This window comes from Octodon degus, unplaced genomic scaffold, assembly GCF_000260255.1.
Source record: "Octodon degus isolate 3935 unplaced genomic scaffold, OctDeg1.0 scaffold00112, whole genome shotgun sequence".
NCBI classification, from domain to species: Eukaryota; Metazoa; Chordata; class Mammalia; order Rodentia; family Octodontidae; genus Octodon; species Octodon degus.
Genome location: NW_004524688.1, coordinates 3213995 through 3228592, shown reverse-complemented (window position 1 = coordinate 3228592; position 14598 = coordinate 3213995). Strand labels below are relative to the sequence as shown.

Here is a 14598-nt window from a genome sequence, read left to right as displayed (position 1 = left end):
AGAGAATGTAAACTGAAAATTGTTCTCTTGCAAGTATGCCACTATTTTTGTGATGTTGTTTTCTATAACAAATTTATCTCCCCTCAAATCTAATTTTTAAAACATGCAATGAAATAAAAGATTTTGCCATGAGACTTGAAACAGAAATACCTGACTGACTCAGACTATTTTTCCCTTTTATCATTAATATTTGTCAATTTTTTTAAAAAAGAATAAAAAATATACTGTGGTTCAGTTTTTGTTTGTTTGTTTAATTGAACAATCTGCTTGGACTGGTAAATATTAAGAGAATTAATTTATTACAAAAAATCAGAAAATTTATCTATTTGTAACAAGTGTATCTTTTTCCTGTACCATGAACAATATAACATTCTTTTTCTGCAAAAATGAATTCAGGAAAATATTTAAGTGGTGGCTTTTCAAAATTGAGCATGGTAGTTCTTGGAAGGGACAAGAAAGATGATGTGTATTTGAAAACCATCAACCGCAGCGCCCTGTATCATCAGGGCAAGGTGCTCAAGGTGGCAACCTTTATGTCCACCATCTTCCTTCGGGAAAGCTACAAGAGAGGTACTGGTCCCAGGAGAGGAACCTCAGTGAAACTGTACACCAGTACCTTCTACTCTGCCACCAGGAGAGGGTGCAGGCAGGTTACGACAAGAGCAGGGAGCAGCTACCCAGAGCCAAAACTTAAGGAAGAAGCTCAGTCTGGGAAAGGATTTTTTGGCTCTAGCTCTAGGAGCTGGTTCTGTCCGCAGAGGAAGACCAGGCAAAATAGAGTGGGTAGTCTGCAGTCACACCGGGCTGGTGTGACGCCGAGCAGAGTCAGCCTGCAGTGTGTAATGGGTCCACAGCCAACTCTGACCTGACACAATGAGTCTAGATATTGACACAGGTCTGAACCACAGATTGGTTGAGCATCTGGAAAGGATGTACATTTTTATATTTAGCATTCATTGTTTTAAATTTTTGGACCTATTCTATATTATGGGATGATTTTCTAGCTTTTAAACTGAGAGGATAAAATCTTGCAAACATGTTTCTTTTTCCTGATGCAGTATTTTAAATCTTTTTGTAACAAGTTGTCTCAGTTACTCTTCTCTCCTTGCTGGGACAAATACTCACCACTCAAAATGAGGGAAAGATAGGTTTATTTAGCTCACAGTTCCTGGAGGTTTCAGTCTGTACTCAGCTGGCTCCAAGGCAGAGCGGCACAGGGCAGAGAACAACCTTTCATGGCACGGCAAAGAGCAAGAGCAAAATGGAGGGGCAGTGGCAACAGGGAGCAAGTCTCTCTCTCTTAAGTTGCATCAGGCTATCTGCCTCAGGCTGAGCGAAATGCTCATACCCATAATCCCAGCAGCACTCACATCCATAATCCTAGGGGATCATGAGTTAATCATAAACTGTAGAAGTCTGCTCCATGACTGCATGAGGCTTTGGGGAGACAACTAGACACAAACCATAATACATTTTTAGGAAGGCCACACTGGTAAATAAAGTGCTTAGAAATACTTCAGAGTATGAGGCACATAGTTTCCTCACAATTATTCACCTTTTTTTTTTTTTTTAAATGTATTTAGTACAGGGATTACAGGGTCTCACTACACAGATCAGACTCACAGTGATCCTCTTGTTTTCAGCCTCCCAAGTGCTGGGAATACAGGCATGTGCCACATACCCAGTGTCTGTCACCATCTGAGTGCGGCATGGGGGCAAGGCCAGCATGGCATTCTGGGGATCAAGCCCTGGTCCATGCTTCTGCCTAAGCAGGGGCATTACTCCACTCAGCTATCTGGCTAGCCCAATTCACTCTATGTTGGTACAACTTTTTTTTTTTTTCCTTTTAGAGTAGGAATAATTTATAGAGAGAAACAAAGCTTTGTCTGAGAGAGACAGAAGGTAGCCTAGAAAGTGGGCTGCCCACCAACCTTGCTTCTCAAGAGTGTTTTATTAAGCAATGCCATGAGGTAAGGCAGGCTTAAGGTGAGACAGAACTATAACCAGTCAATAAGATTATAAGAATAGTTGTTTCGGTAATATTGATCCAATGGCAAGTCACAGGATGGGTGTGAGGTAGGAAGAAACTATGGTCAATCAATAAGATAACAGGTGCAGTCACTAGGGTAATACTTATTAAATGGGGATCAAGTGGGGAAACAAGTCACATAGCTAGTGCAGAAGGGCTGACAAAGACTTTCCAGGAAGCTGGGGTTAGGAGATTTGGTGTTCCACCCCAAGGAGATTGATGCCTACTTAGAATTCAGTCATTTATGCTAATATAACTTCATCTCCAGGCACTGAAAAACAGAATTTCATACAATTTTTACATATTACAAAATGCTCATGTTTTAAAACTTTTTATAATCTTTTAATACTATAGAATATGTTCTCAGCCCAAGGATAGCACAACAATGAATGCTTAGCCACACTTGGCTGAAGAAGCATAGTATTCTGACCTCTTACCAACCCAGTCACAGAAATGCAGAGACTATCTAAAGACATGAAAAGATGATGCTGAGAATAAAATCGAAAGTGTTGATGAGGATGTTGATTTAGCTTAATTACATAAGCTGCTAGCTGCGTCCCTGTTAAAAGAGCTGCCTCCCATTGTAACGAGAGACACAAGCTAAAGCCAAGCACACCGATGGTCCAGTTAGTTCCATTGGAAATATCTCTTAATTTCTTTAATCCTAGCTTTTCACTTATAAAAGAAATAGATTTTAAATTCCCTAAGATCGTTTTTGTTGTTAACATTATCCCGTCCTCATTTGTAACTGATCCTTTCTGGTCTATTAATGCTTTGCGTATGCACAATTATAAGAGGCAAAATCTTGGGAGAGGAGATATTGCTGCCATGGCCAATGAATACTCGGCTCTTTATTTGTCTGTAAAGCACTGAGCGTTCATAAGAAAGCATTCCCTTTAAACCGGTCCATGATTTCTAGCATATCATCAGTGAGCATACACTTTGAAAAAAAACCCTAAGAAATATAAAATCAAAGTAAAATATAAATTATGCAGCAGAGAAGTCCAATTACAAGGAGGAAAAAAATATTTGGCTGCATACAGCCTATGTCTTGCTGTCATTATAAGTACTTGGCAGGATTTGGCCCTTGCTACAGGCCCAAGACTGCCGCTGATTTAGACTTTAATGGCTAACGCACCGCACATACAGCGTAATATAATTACAATTACATTTTCTTGAATTTTACTATCTGGCATTCACATACCCTATAAATGGTCCATAAATAATAATGTGGAGCTCATTGGGACTGATCCACATATTTCCATGTTTCTAAAGTAGAACATGAAACAAAAGAGAACATTAAAAAATAGGAGAAAGGAGGTAGCCTATACGTACCCACTTGTACCAGCACTTACGCTATGTGTGCTGACAAGAGCTTCAAGAAGCTAATGTGATGTTCTTCACTGTAACTTTTTTGTTTTAAGTAGGATATGCCCCAAATCAGGTGTATTCCCTGAAAGCCACCCTAACTCTGCTTCAAACCAGAATTTTTTGTTTCTCTTCTCACAACCACTTACTTGGCTTCCGTGCTCAGAGTGCCAACGGCACCACAGACACCTTCCTCTTGCTATCCTGTTACCAGGTCTTGTGGACCCAGCCGTTCAAAGGGCTCCTCCACCATCTTCTCCCTTTGGCTTTTCTACTAGCTCACTCCTTTGTTTGTTTGTTTGTTTGTTTGTTTGTTTCCAGGGCAGACCAGAGTCTGACATGTAAAAGAAAAGAGAAATTTCTGAGTCTGGGAGGAATCAAAGTGATTCTTAAATGGTTTGAAGTCAGGATGTCCCAGCTGCAAGAGGAAGATACCTACACAAAGGCTTAATTCTGCTAATTGATTTAAGTCTGTTTTATAATATTTCTTCCTTTTTATTCCATCAATGAACAAATACACCACAAACATTTATAATGTTCAAACAAAACAACTAGCTACAGAGTGTGACTAAAAAATAGGGTGCTTGCTTAAAATTTTTATAAAAATATATGAAAGAAGTCACATTTCCATTAATTCCTCTAAAAATATTTTGCTTCACTTCAAGCATACTTACCCCATCCTTCTTGCCACTTCTGTAACAGTGCTAGAAATGCACTTTTGTGAATGTCTTTTGTGGTTGCCCCAATAACCTGAATGGGTTCAAAACATTTACTTTTCATGGTCCTTGTCTTTGGGAAGAGCTTTGCACGGTGCCAGCCACAGTGGGTAGGGAAGGTGAGGATGGCATTGTGTGGCAGTGTTCACCTCAGTTTTGATCACATCTCATGAAGACTGTTATGGTTTGTGTCTAGTTGTCCCCGCAAAGCCTCATGCAGTCATGGGGTGAGGACTTCTAGAGTTTGTGTTAACTCATGATCCACTGGGATTATGTGTGATCCAAGGCTGGGATTATGGGTCTTAGTACTGCTGGGATTACCCATAGGTGGGTAAATACTGAGAAGTACCCATAGGTGTGAGTACTTCCCCTAACCTGGGGCAGGTAATTTGCATTACAATGTAAGGTGGGAAGAGAAGCTAGCTGCTTGACCTGCTGCTACCCTTCCCTTGCACTCTTGCTCTTTGCCGCAGCCATGAAAGGTTGCTTTTTGCTCTGTGCTGCTCTGCATTGTACCCACCTGAGTATGGACTGAAACCTCCAGTAACTGTGAGCTAAATAAACCTTTCCTTCCTTCATTTTGAGTGTCGGGTATTTGTCCCAGCAAGGAGAGAAGAGTAACTAAGACAAAGACATTCATGAGAGAGTACTTCTAGAACTGCTTCAGACTCTGGTAAGAATGATGGGACAAGTGTTTTGGAAACAAGAGGAGTATTTCAAGGGTGGGGTTAATGGAAATATGACTTACTGTAACTAAAAAAAAATTCATTATATATTCCAAACAGACCTTGTATTTTCTTATATTCAGATTTTCAATGGAACACCCATCTCTGATAAAACATAACAAAAAAGGGGGATATAAAGGACCATTTTGTTATGAATATATATATATATATATATATATATATATATGCAAGATAGTATAGGCATACAGCTACTTTCTCTTAGTTTAATGAGAAGAAAGGTTTGTACTAATATTGTTTAGATAAGATATCATGTCAGCATCTTGTCCTCTGAATATCTACTAGGAAAGCAGCTATATGCAATGTATTAATTATTGTAACTGTCCTACTAACCTGTTTTGAAATTTCATTGCTATTTTATCTTTTTTTCTCATTAAAATGAATTGAAAAAAAAGATATTGGCTTTTTCTCAGGGAGCCTACAATTTAGGAAGGCAAACGGCACAAGAAAGCATGTGATGAAAAATATTTCCTACAGCTCAGCAATGCTTCGTTGCCAGAAAAATAGATTTTAAGTGCTATAGGTCACAAAGAAGAACAGATGCTGAGTTCCAGCATCTGCAACCTTACACGAAAATGGGAATGTGAGGGAACTAGTTCAGTATTAGGCCACTCAAAACAAAGCTGGATGAATCTTGCCATAGTAGCGTCTTATACATTCTCAGCTCAAACATACTTCGCATAATTATCTCATGTTCTTTTGTTTTCAAAATTATTTATGACATTTTTTATGTTCATTGGCATAAATCAGATTTGCCAATATAAGTTTAGCATACTTTATTTACTTCTCAAACAAAAAAGAATATTTTAAATGTTTCATGATGAGGGGACAATCAATATTTCATATTAATTACAGAGAAAAGATACCCATAGAGCTATTTAAAAACACTGTTGGCCTGTGAAGGAAAGACAGTAAGAAATAAATGATGAATTATTAATTTATAGTGATTAATTATTGATAGGATATTTGTGCCAGGGACAGTGCTAAATGTTTTCATGGACTTCTTTAATTCTCACAGTGAACACTAGTGAAAGGTCTCATTAAAGAGGATGATTTTAGAGGTAATTAGAGAACCCAGGAGAGTTTCCATGGGAATCATGGAGCACTCTGTAAACAAGGATGAATTTAGGGCTCAGGTAATCCCTCACTCTGAAAAGTCATAAGATAGTGGCAGGAGAGAGAAAGGGGAAAAGGAGAGGGAGGCAGGGGAGACACTGGCTGCAGAGAAACTGAACTACGTGGTCAGTGAGAAAGAAGCAAATTTCACTTAAAAAAAAAATCTCCAAAGCCCACTTCAAGGTCCAAAGCCAAGACAAATGTGCATAATTTAAATGAACCCACAATCACCCATGCCACCTCACCTCCCTCTGGTCGCTAGAAGACGGAGACAGAAGCAGAGAGTGGGAACAAGGCAGGAACAGATTAAGAGTCTGACAAAGACGACGGAATCATGACAAAACCCTTCCAATTAGAACACGTCCACCCCCTGCCTAGGACATAGAGGATATGCTTGAAGTCCTTTTCATGGTTTTTGTCGCCTTCTCCCTGGCAGGGCTGAGAGCTGCTGAGCGGCCCTTGCAGTACCTGATTTAGGTCTGGATTTGCCCAACACCCTGTGTACAAAATTACAGGCAAGACCAGAAGAGAAGAGAGGAGAAAGAGCAGCTGAGAGAGTTGCCTGTCCCTCCTCAAGGCCGTCACACTTAGGGAAAGGCATAACAACCCCCACTGCATGCTCTGTCAAGAAAAAATTATTCTGTATACTCAGAAGAAGCTCAGATGCAAGAGACCTGCTGGAGAAGGGCAACACATCTTGTTTTCAATGATTACGAAAGGGAAACAGAAAAGAGATAGCTTTCTTTTTTAAAACAGGAATATATCCTGGTCTTAGTGTATGAGTAAGAACAGTTTTAGAATGATTCCAATGGACTATGTCAATGAGAAATAGATGTGGTTTGTAAAAATGTCAGTGTGTGGTGACAGAGGTACATGCAGAGAGCCAGGGGCTTTGTGTGATGACCATTCCAATTATCCACTACTTTCAGAAACTTTCCCTCTTTGACTGTGAGTTATAGTTTAAACGTGTATAGGTCATTTTATTTTATTTTTTAAAGTAAGATATGAGTTTTCCTGAAAAATTCTTCAATTATTTTTTATAGTTTATCAACAAAGTACAATTATTTTATGTGATTAGAGGTATGGTCATCTCACAGTGAGATGGTCCCAAAAGCTCTCTGACAGAAAAACCACCTGGGACTTTTGGTGCAGGCATAAGAAGCACAGAAAAACAGATCCTACTTTCTGTTAATATGGTTCTGTTCAGAAGTGACCTTCAGAGAGAAAGCCATGTGACCACCATTTTAGCCATTTTAAAGCAAACACATACACACTTAAAACGAAGGGTGCAGGATTTCATACACTATAACATACTCATTTTAAGCTACAATATTGCACTACACTGTAAAAAAGTACAATAAAAGCACTGGGCTTTACAACACTACACTCTACAAAAGGAAGATTGGATATTTCCAGTGATCAAATCATTTTGAGGCTTGGAGAATAATATGGGCGTAAGTTCTTTTCCTTGTAGTTTATAGCAGGAAGCTCCCTGTACACTGATTTTTGAGATAAAAAGTATGTACATCTGAAGGCATTTGGGGAAAACTATAAACAGTTTAAACTATGTGTCCAGTCTTTTTCTCCTGTGGATAGAGGCAGGAAATCTTTCCTGGCCTTCATACTTTAGTGTATAATTCCTGCTGGTGCAGTCCATGTTTGGAATACTTAGTACCTCAGTTCCATAAAGCTTTACCTCTGTTTCCACATGGGGCTCACACCGGCATGAGGGAAGAGAAGACTTGGGCATTCAGTGATTCTCCTCTGAGTGCAGAGCCTCGGTAGCCCTTCGGGAAATTTCTCATTTTCTTTTCACAGAAATATACAAAAGAGATAGGTTCCTTGTGATGCAATCAAATACCTCAGTAACAACTCATTGAAAGGCTGGAGTATGTGATATCCATAAGAGAGGACACTGGCCCTCTAGGGTTACATTACAATGGAGAAGCGATCATAAATACAAGGATGAGGAAATGTACAAGATGATGTCGTGGCATGAGTCCACAAGGAGCTGTGTGGCAGGATTGAGCAACAGAGCATGCCAGTGAGGGGAGCAGCATGTGAGTGAGGCACTTTTTACAGAAAGCGCACAGGAGCTGCCCTCTTGAGCAGCCTTGTAACCCTGAGACGATGGGCCATTCTGAGAGGGTAACTTACGAAAGTCTGCGAATGCATTTCTAGGCATTTGAATACATGCATGCTAAAAACTGAGTAGAATGATAAGTCTCTCAGGACTATGTTGGACCTTTGCATCCCTTTATCCTCACATTGCTCCACTGCACCAAGCAGCAAATCTCTTTATGAAATACTCTCTCCCTTGGTATGAGACACATTTATACAACAAACCCAAACCTCCTGTCCTTGGATCTCTCTGGGCTCTCACCAACATCACGAGGCAAGTCTGGCACTCGGTGTCTTGAGCAGGGTACATTCTGATCCACACTACGTCCATGGTCCCTGTACCATCAGCAATCAGCCGCACTTCACATAGGCCAGCTCCCTGGAGTGGCCTCAGTTTCCCCGGTTCATTCCCTCCTTTTTTCCTTGTAGTTTCCCACACAAGAGATTGTGCACAGTAACAGCATACCAGCATTTTACTCTCTGGCCCAGGTTCTGCTCCTTGTCAGGCCCTGACATTGCCTTCTGGACCAGTCAGCCCTTGGCAGCAGGCAACCAGTTTCCATTTTCCTTCTTTTGTAGTGTTTCAAATAGAATTATTCTCCTGAGGGTTAACAAGACAGTATCACAAGTTTTGGTCAAACTGTGAACTGATAGCTATAAAGAAATATAGTAATTGCTTTTTTAAAAATCCCTATATGTGAGTATGCTGTTGCTTCCAGGGAAAATAGGATGGCCACTATGTTACTGAGAGAGAACAGTGAGCTCTGGAAATAGTGATTGATAAAATAAATCAAATTTGAACTCAGAATGAAATAAAAGTAACTTTTAAATTAATTCTGTGCTGACTGCCCAAAACTCCTAACCCTAATCCCAATTTCATTTAGTGTTTAATCTCTCTTTTGAAATATCACAAGAATCTTCGGGTTTCAACATCTGGAATTCTTCCCAGACAAGCCACTCTAGTAGAAACCCTCTCTCCACTCAAAAACTCTCCTTTTCTCCTCTGTTTGGAATGGTTTCATCTGAAATTAGATCCCTTCAGGACATCATGAACTTTTGGGAAACACACACAACACAAAACATATAGTCATGAGAGAGAATCAGAAGCTCAGGAACTTCTCAACTGTACATAAGAAATTCTGAGGAGAAATGATCTTAGTTAGCATCTACCTCATTTTAAATATGAATCTCACATGAGAAAAAATGAAATCCCCTTCACAGAAAGAAAAGTTTTATATTCCCAACTACAAAGTAAAACTAGACTGTTGACTGAGGTGTTTGATCATAGAAGGGATGACACTAAAAAGCAAAGCCCAAACATATTCACTGGAAGAAAGGTAGCCTCTTTAATAAGTGTTGCTGGACCAAAACAGTCATAATCAAAGAATTCATGTCAGAGGATGATTTTGCAAGTCACATGAGCAAAAGTCTGAACTTTTCTTCTGTGAACACCCCTCTGATGCTTCAGGTATTGGCTTTGTGGTACTGCTCATTAAAGCCAAGTTTGGTATGCACTGTGGAAGGCTCACAGCACAACTTGATTCATGGCATGTGTTCACTAGGTCTCATCGGAACTTCCATAGCCATAAAATATTCCTGAGTTTTCTCTCATCATTTGTTATGCGCTACAACAGACTTTCTCATTGCTTGGATTGGGATGTATATTTGTAAATTGTGCAGAAACACAAAGTGTACATAAGGTTCCATAAGACTCAATACTGTTTAATAAGAAGCCTGTGAACACAGAAAATACCAAAATGAGTAATACCAAAGTAAACAAATAAATCAATAAATAGTGCTGGAAAAACTGGTGCTCTAAATTCTGAAGACTAAAACTAGACCCATGTCTATCACAATGCACTAAAGTCAAAATGCATCAAAAGTCTAAATATTAAAAGAGAAACACTAACTCTAATGTAAGAAAAAGTAGGTAAAAATCTTGAAGACATCATTCTAGGTATGAACAGAACCCAAGGTTCATGGAAACCACTTCAAAGAATCAACAACTGGAATCTCATTTATTAAAGCGGCTTTGCACAGCAAAAGAAATCAGTTAAGTTAAAAGACAACCACAGAGTGGGGAAAAATTTAAGCAACTGTCCCTAAGACAAAAGACTCCTCTCTAGAATATATAAAGAATTGAAAAAATCAGGCCCCCTAAATTTAAGGATCTAATCAAAACATAGGTATCTGATATGATTATATGCTTCTTAGATGAAGAAACATAAATGTCAAATAAATATGTGAAAAAAATGCTCAACATCACTAGTCATTCAAGAGATTGATGTGAAACAAAACACTGAGATCCCATCTCACTCCAGAAAGCATGACTATCATCAAATAGAGGCTCTATGGGGAAAAAAGAACCTTCTCCACTTTTGGGAGTATACATTGCTACAGCCACTGTGGAAATCAGTGAGGAGATTCCTCAAAAAAAGTAGGATTGGAGGTCACATTCCACTTAGCTTTTTCTCTTCTGGGTATCAAGAATTCAAAACATCATGCCACAGCAATATATGTTCACCCATGTTTATAGCAGCACAATTTGTAATAGCTAAATCTTGGAAACAACTCAAATGCTTACCAACTGAGGAATGGATAAAGAAGATGTGGTATTTTTATGTGATAGAATACTACTCAGCCATTAAAAAGGATAAACTTGAGACTTTTATAGATAAATGGATGCAACTTGAGACCATATTCATAAGTGAAATGAATCAGCCTCACAGGTGTAAACATTGAATTATCTCCCTAGTGTAAGAAAGTGAAAGAGTTAATAAGTTCTAAATGTAAAATATATATTATGAAATGGGGGAAATTATTCAAAGTGACAAAGAAACTAGGATGGGTGAAAGGGGAAAGGAAAGTAGGGAAAAGAAGAAAAAATATAAGTCAGGGATACTATGAGGATCATTTAGTTCATTAAAAAGAAAAGTTCATGCTAATATTGATTGGAAAAAATTGTATGTGCATGTACCTACAACACATATTTGTAACTGAGCTACTACTTTAAAGATAACATATGTATTAACTATTGTTATTCTCCTATTGTTTTATTATGAAATTTTGTTTCACCTTTCTTCCACAAAAAAGCAAGGCAATCCTTGTCAATAAAGGTCCTTATCTCTCTGAACCCTTTCCCATATTTCCCCACTGTCTACTACTAGTTTTATCATAGACCTCACTTTCCTCTAAGCTTACAAAAGGACTTAGGAGCCTTTTCATTATTAAGCATACCTAACCAATGCTGAAAGACTTTAAAATAATCTACTTTCTTTATGAGCACATTCTCATCAGCATCCAGCTGACAACCTAAGATGGATCAGGAGCTCTGCTTACTGCCATAGCTACACCAATAAGCAATATCCAGTCCTCCTCAAAAACGTTCCTCTTGCTTTATTGGGGATGAGATGAGAGACTGACGCGTGCCTTTCAATACATGAAGAACTGTGATGATTTTTCCTACTGTCTCAATGCCATGGGAGTAACTGCTACCAATCACCTGACTCCTGAGAAGGAATACACCTGTGTTGACCAGTGAGTAAGTGGAATGACAAGAGCACAAATCCAGGCCCACATTTTATCACACCTGCTAGTGGCATGTCACTCGCAGCACCTAAGCCTTGGAATAATGTTACAAGTTATTCATCATGTGAAACTGTTCAACCAGGAACTTTATCTCTGCCCAGCACTGTGCAATCTCAGCCTTGTATCCTCGGTCAGTGACAGAATGTCAAAAGGAAAGACGATCTCCAGGCGCACACGACCCATGTGGTTTGTAGCTGCTGCTGCTCCTGTCTTAGAGATTGCCAAGCAAATTCAAATGGCTTAAAAACACTTCTGCTCTCCTTTTAGTCATATTGATTATTACACTGGTTTTTTTCTGGGTAAGAGATATTACTTAATGCCTATCACCATCCTTGATTTTTTTTTTTTTTTTTCATAACAGGAATTGAACTCAGGCCCTTGCACTTGCCAGGGAAGCACTTATTCAACTGAGCCATCTCCCCGGCCCTATTCCACTGAGCCATCTCCCCGGCCCCATCCTTGATTTTGAGACTATTGACTTCCTAGGGTTTTTTAAAAATTCACAGATATCACTAGTTTTCACTTATTTTTATTTTTGTTCAAAAAAAATATATAGCAAATAGTATAATTCTTTGTCAGGTTTCTGTCATTTTGAACATGTTCAGGAATGTATTGGATTTTCATTTTAAATTATTAATTTTTACATTTTCATATAATTGATGTACTTTCCTTAAGAAAATATCTGGAGAATGTTTTAAGCTTTATGCAACAATTGATCGCATCAAAAACTGCTATTTGGACTGCAGATTTGATCAATGGCACAAGTGCCTATTTGGAAATCCCAAGGTCCTGAGTTCGATTCCCAGTACAAAAACAAAACAAAACAAATAAACAAGCAAACACTGTTAACAATTTCTCATTTTGAAAAATACCATCTGGGAACCAGTGAAATCTGTCATGTTCAATGCAAGATTTCCGGTTTATTAAAATTTAATTCTTTTTCGAATAGTTTCGAACAGTGTTTGCAAGGATCCATGCAAAATGAAAATTGAGGTTCTGTGCTCAAAAATTAAGATTTATAAAATAGAACAGACCAGTATACTAAGGAATTCTTTTTAATGTGAGGCCCCATGTACCTCACAGATCATATACCCAAGAAGCCAGCCTCACTGGATAGTTGCATAAAGGATAAACATGTATTTTATTTATCCATATTACTATTTGACATTACTAGTTTCTTTTTTGGTATCAGGTATGGAACTCAGAGCCTCACACTTGCCAGGCAGGCACTGTGCCCTGAGCTACATCCCAGGCCCTCATATAATTCCCGATGAATATATATGAGATATTCTCATTCTTTCTCTCACTGTCTCTCTTTTTTTTGATGGTACCCAGGATTGAACTTGGGACCTTGCTTTAGCCAGGTAGGTACTTATGCTGCTGAGCTATATCCTGAGCCAGACCTTCTCATTCCTCTACTGTTTTGAATGATGCCTTCGTGAATATTCTTCTGCTTTGTGAAGGTACAGTTTAATTACTTCTGGGTATAAAAATATGAGTGGAATTTGAAATCCCAGGCATACATCTGTACAGGTTGTCAGATACAAGAAAATATTTTTTTATTAGTTAGTATTTCCATCAGTCATAAAGCATTTCAGAGTTCTAATTGCTCCACATCCTCATCAACAATTGGTGTTTTCTCTGTTTTAGTAAGGTATGTCTTTAAAGTACAGATTTATATACTGTACTACATACTTCAAAATCCATAAAACTATATTTTTCAAAATAATTTTTTCTCATGTGGCCAACGTAGGAAATCCTGCTAAATAAGTGAGCTATTTTGCAAAAGACAAAAATAATAATGGTGGTGATAATGTTATTATATAGAATTCAAGTCTGAGTTAAAACACTGAGAATATCGAGGATATGTCATCAAAGCCTCCAGGAGGACAAGCAAGTGACAGCAAAGTAAACGATGTGGCAAAGCCAGAGATTTCACATGGTCTTTCCGATGTTTCCATGAAAAAGAAGGTAAATATTTTCTGCACTAGTAAGACAGGAGGGTTTATGAAGGAGAATAAGATGTTTTTTTAAACATAAAATTGAGTCTCTGAAAATCTGAAAACACGTTTTGAGAATTACCATTATAGAATACTTTTTATTTTAAGACTTCTAATTTTTATTTTAGATAATCAAAGTATGTCACATAATTACAGTGTATTTTAAAGCCTTTCTTGTTTCAAGACTGTAGGATATCCATTTAGCGCCAGCATGCCATTCTCTTCTATTGTCTCAATATTAAGCATAGGAACATAAGCAGTAAATGAAAATGCACATAATAAAGAAAATTCTGTAAAAATATATGGTTTCTCAGGCGAGAAGCTCAGAGTCTGGTACTATGGATGACATGAACAGTAGCCTGGGATTCAAATGTATTGTACTTGTGTTCTTTTCATATCTAATTTTAGAAGAACACATTCATGGAAATGTTATGGTTATTAAAAATTTAATAGACAATATTACATACTTCAGTGCAAGAATCATTCATGAAAGAAAAATTCCTTATGCCATGTGGCATATGTTATATAATGTGTGTGTGTTTTCTGTTAGAAAATATGAGATAAAGGTCTCAGAGATACCCAGTGGTTGAAGTGCCAGCCGAGGCAAATGCGAGGACCCTGGGGTCATCCCTGGTACCACATGCTATGACAGGCCAGCCCTAAGCGTGCTGAGCTGGCCACCAGAATCAGACATGGTGGTGCACTCCTATAATCCCAGCACTGTGGAGGCTGAAACAGGAGGACCACTATGAGTCTGAGATGTGCAGTAAGACCCTGTACCAAATACATAAAATTAGAAAAGAAAAGATGTGTTAAGATATATTGTGAATGCCAAGAAGATAGCCTTGCTGCATAAGCGCCTGCCTGGCAAGCTCAAGGTCCTGAAATCAAGCCCTAGTAAAAAAAAAAAAAAAAAA

General features: G+C 38.4%; 1 protein-coding gene across 2 annotated transcripts in view; it reads right to left on the bottom strand.

Annotated features, from left to right (window-relative positions):
* Prkn (parkin RBR E3 ubiquitin protein ligase) overlaps positions 1–14598 on the bottom strand; it is a 1575591-nt gene that overhangs the window by 571920 nt on the left and 989073 nt on the right. The gene's annotated exons all lie outside the window — the stretch shown is intronic.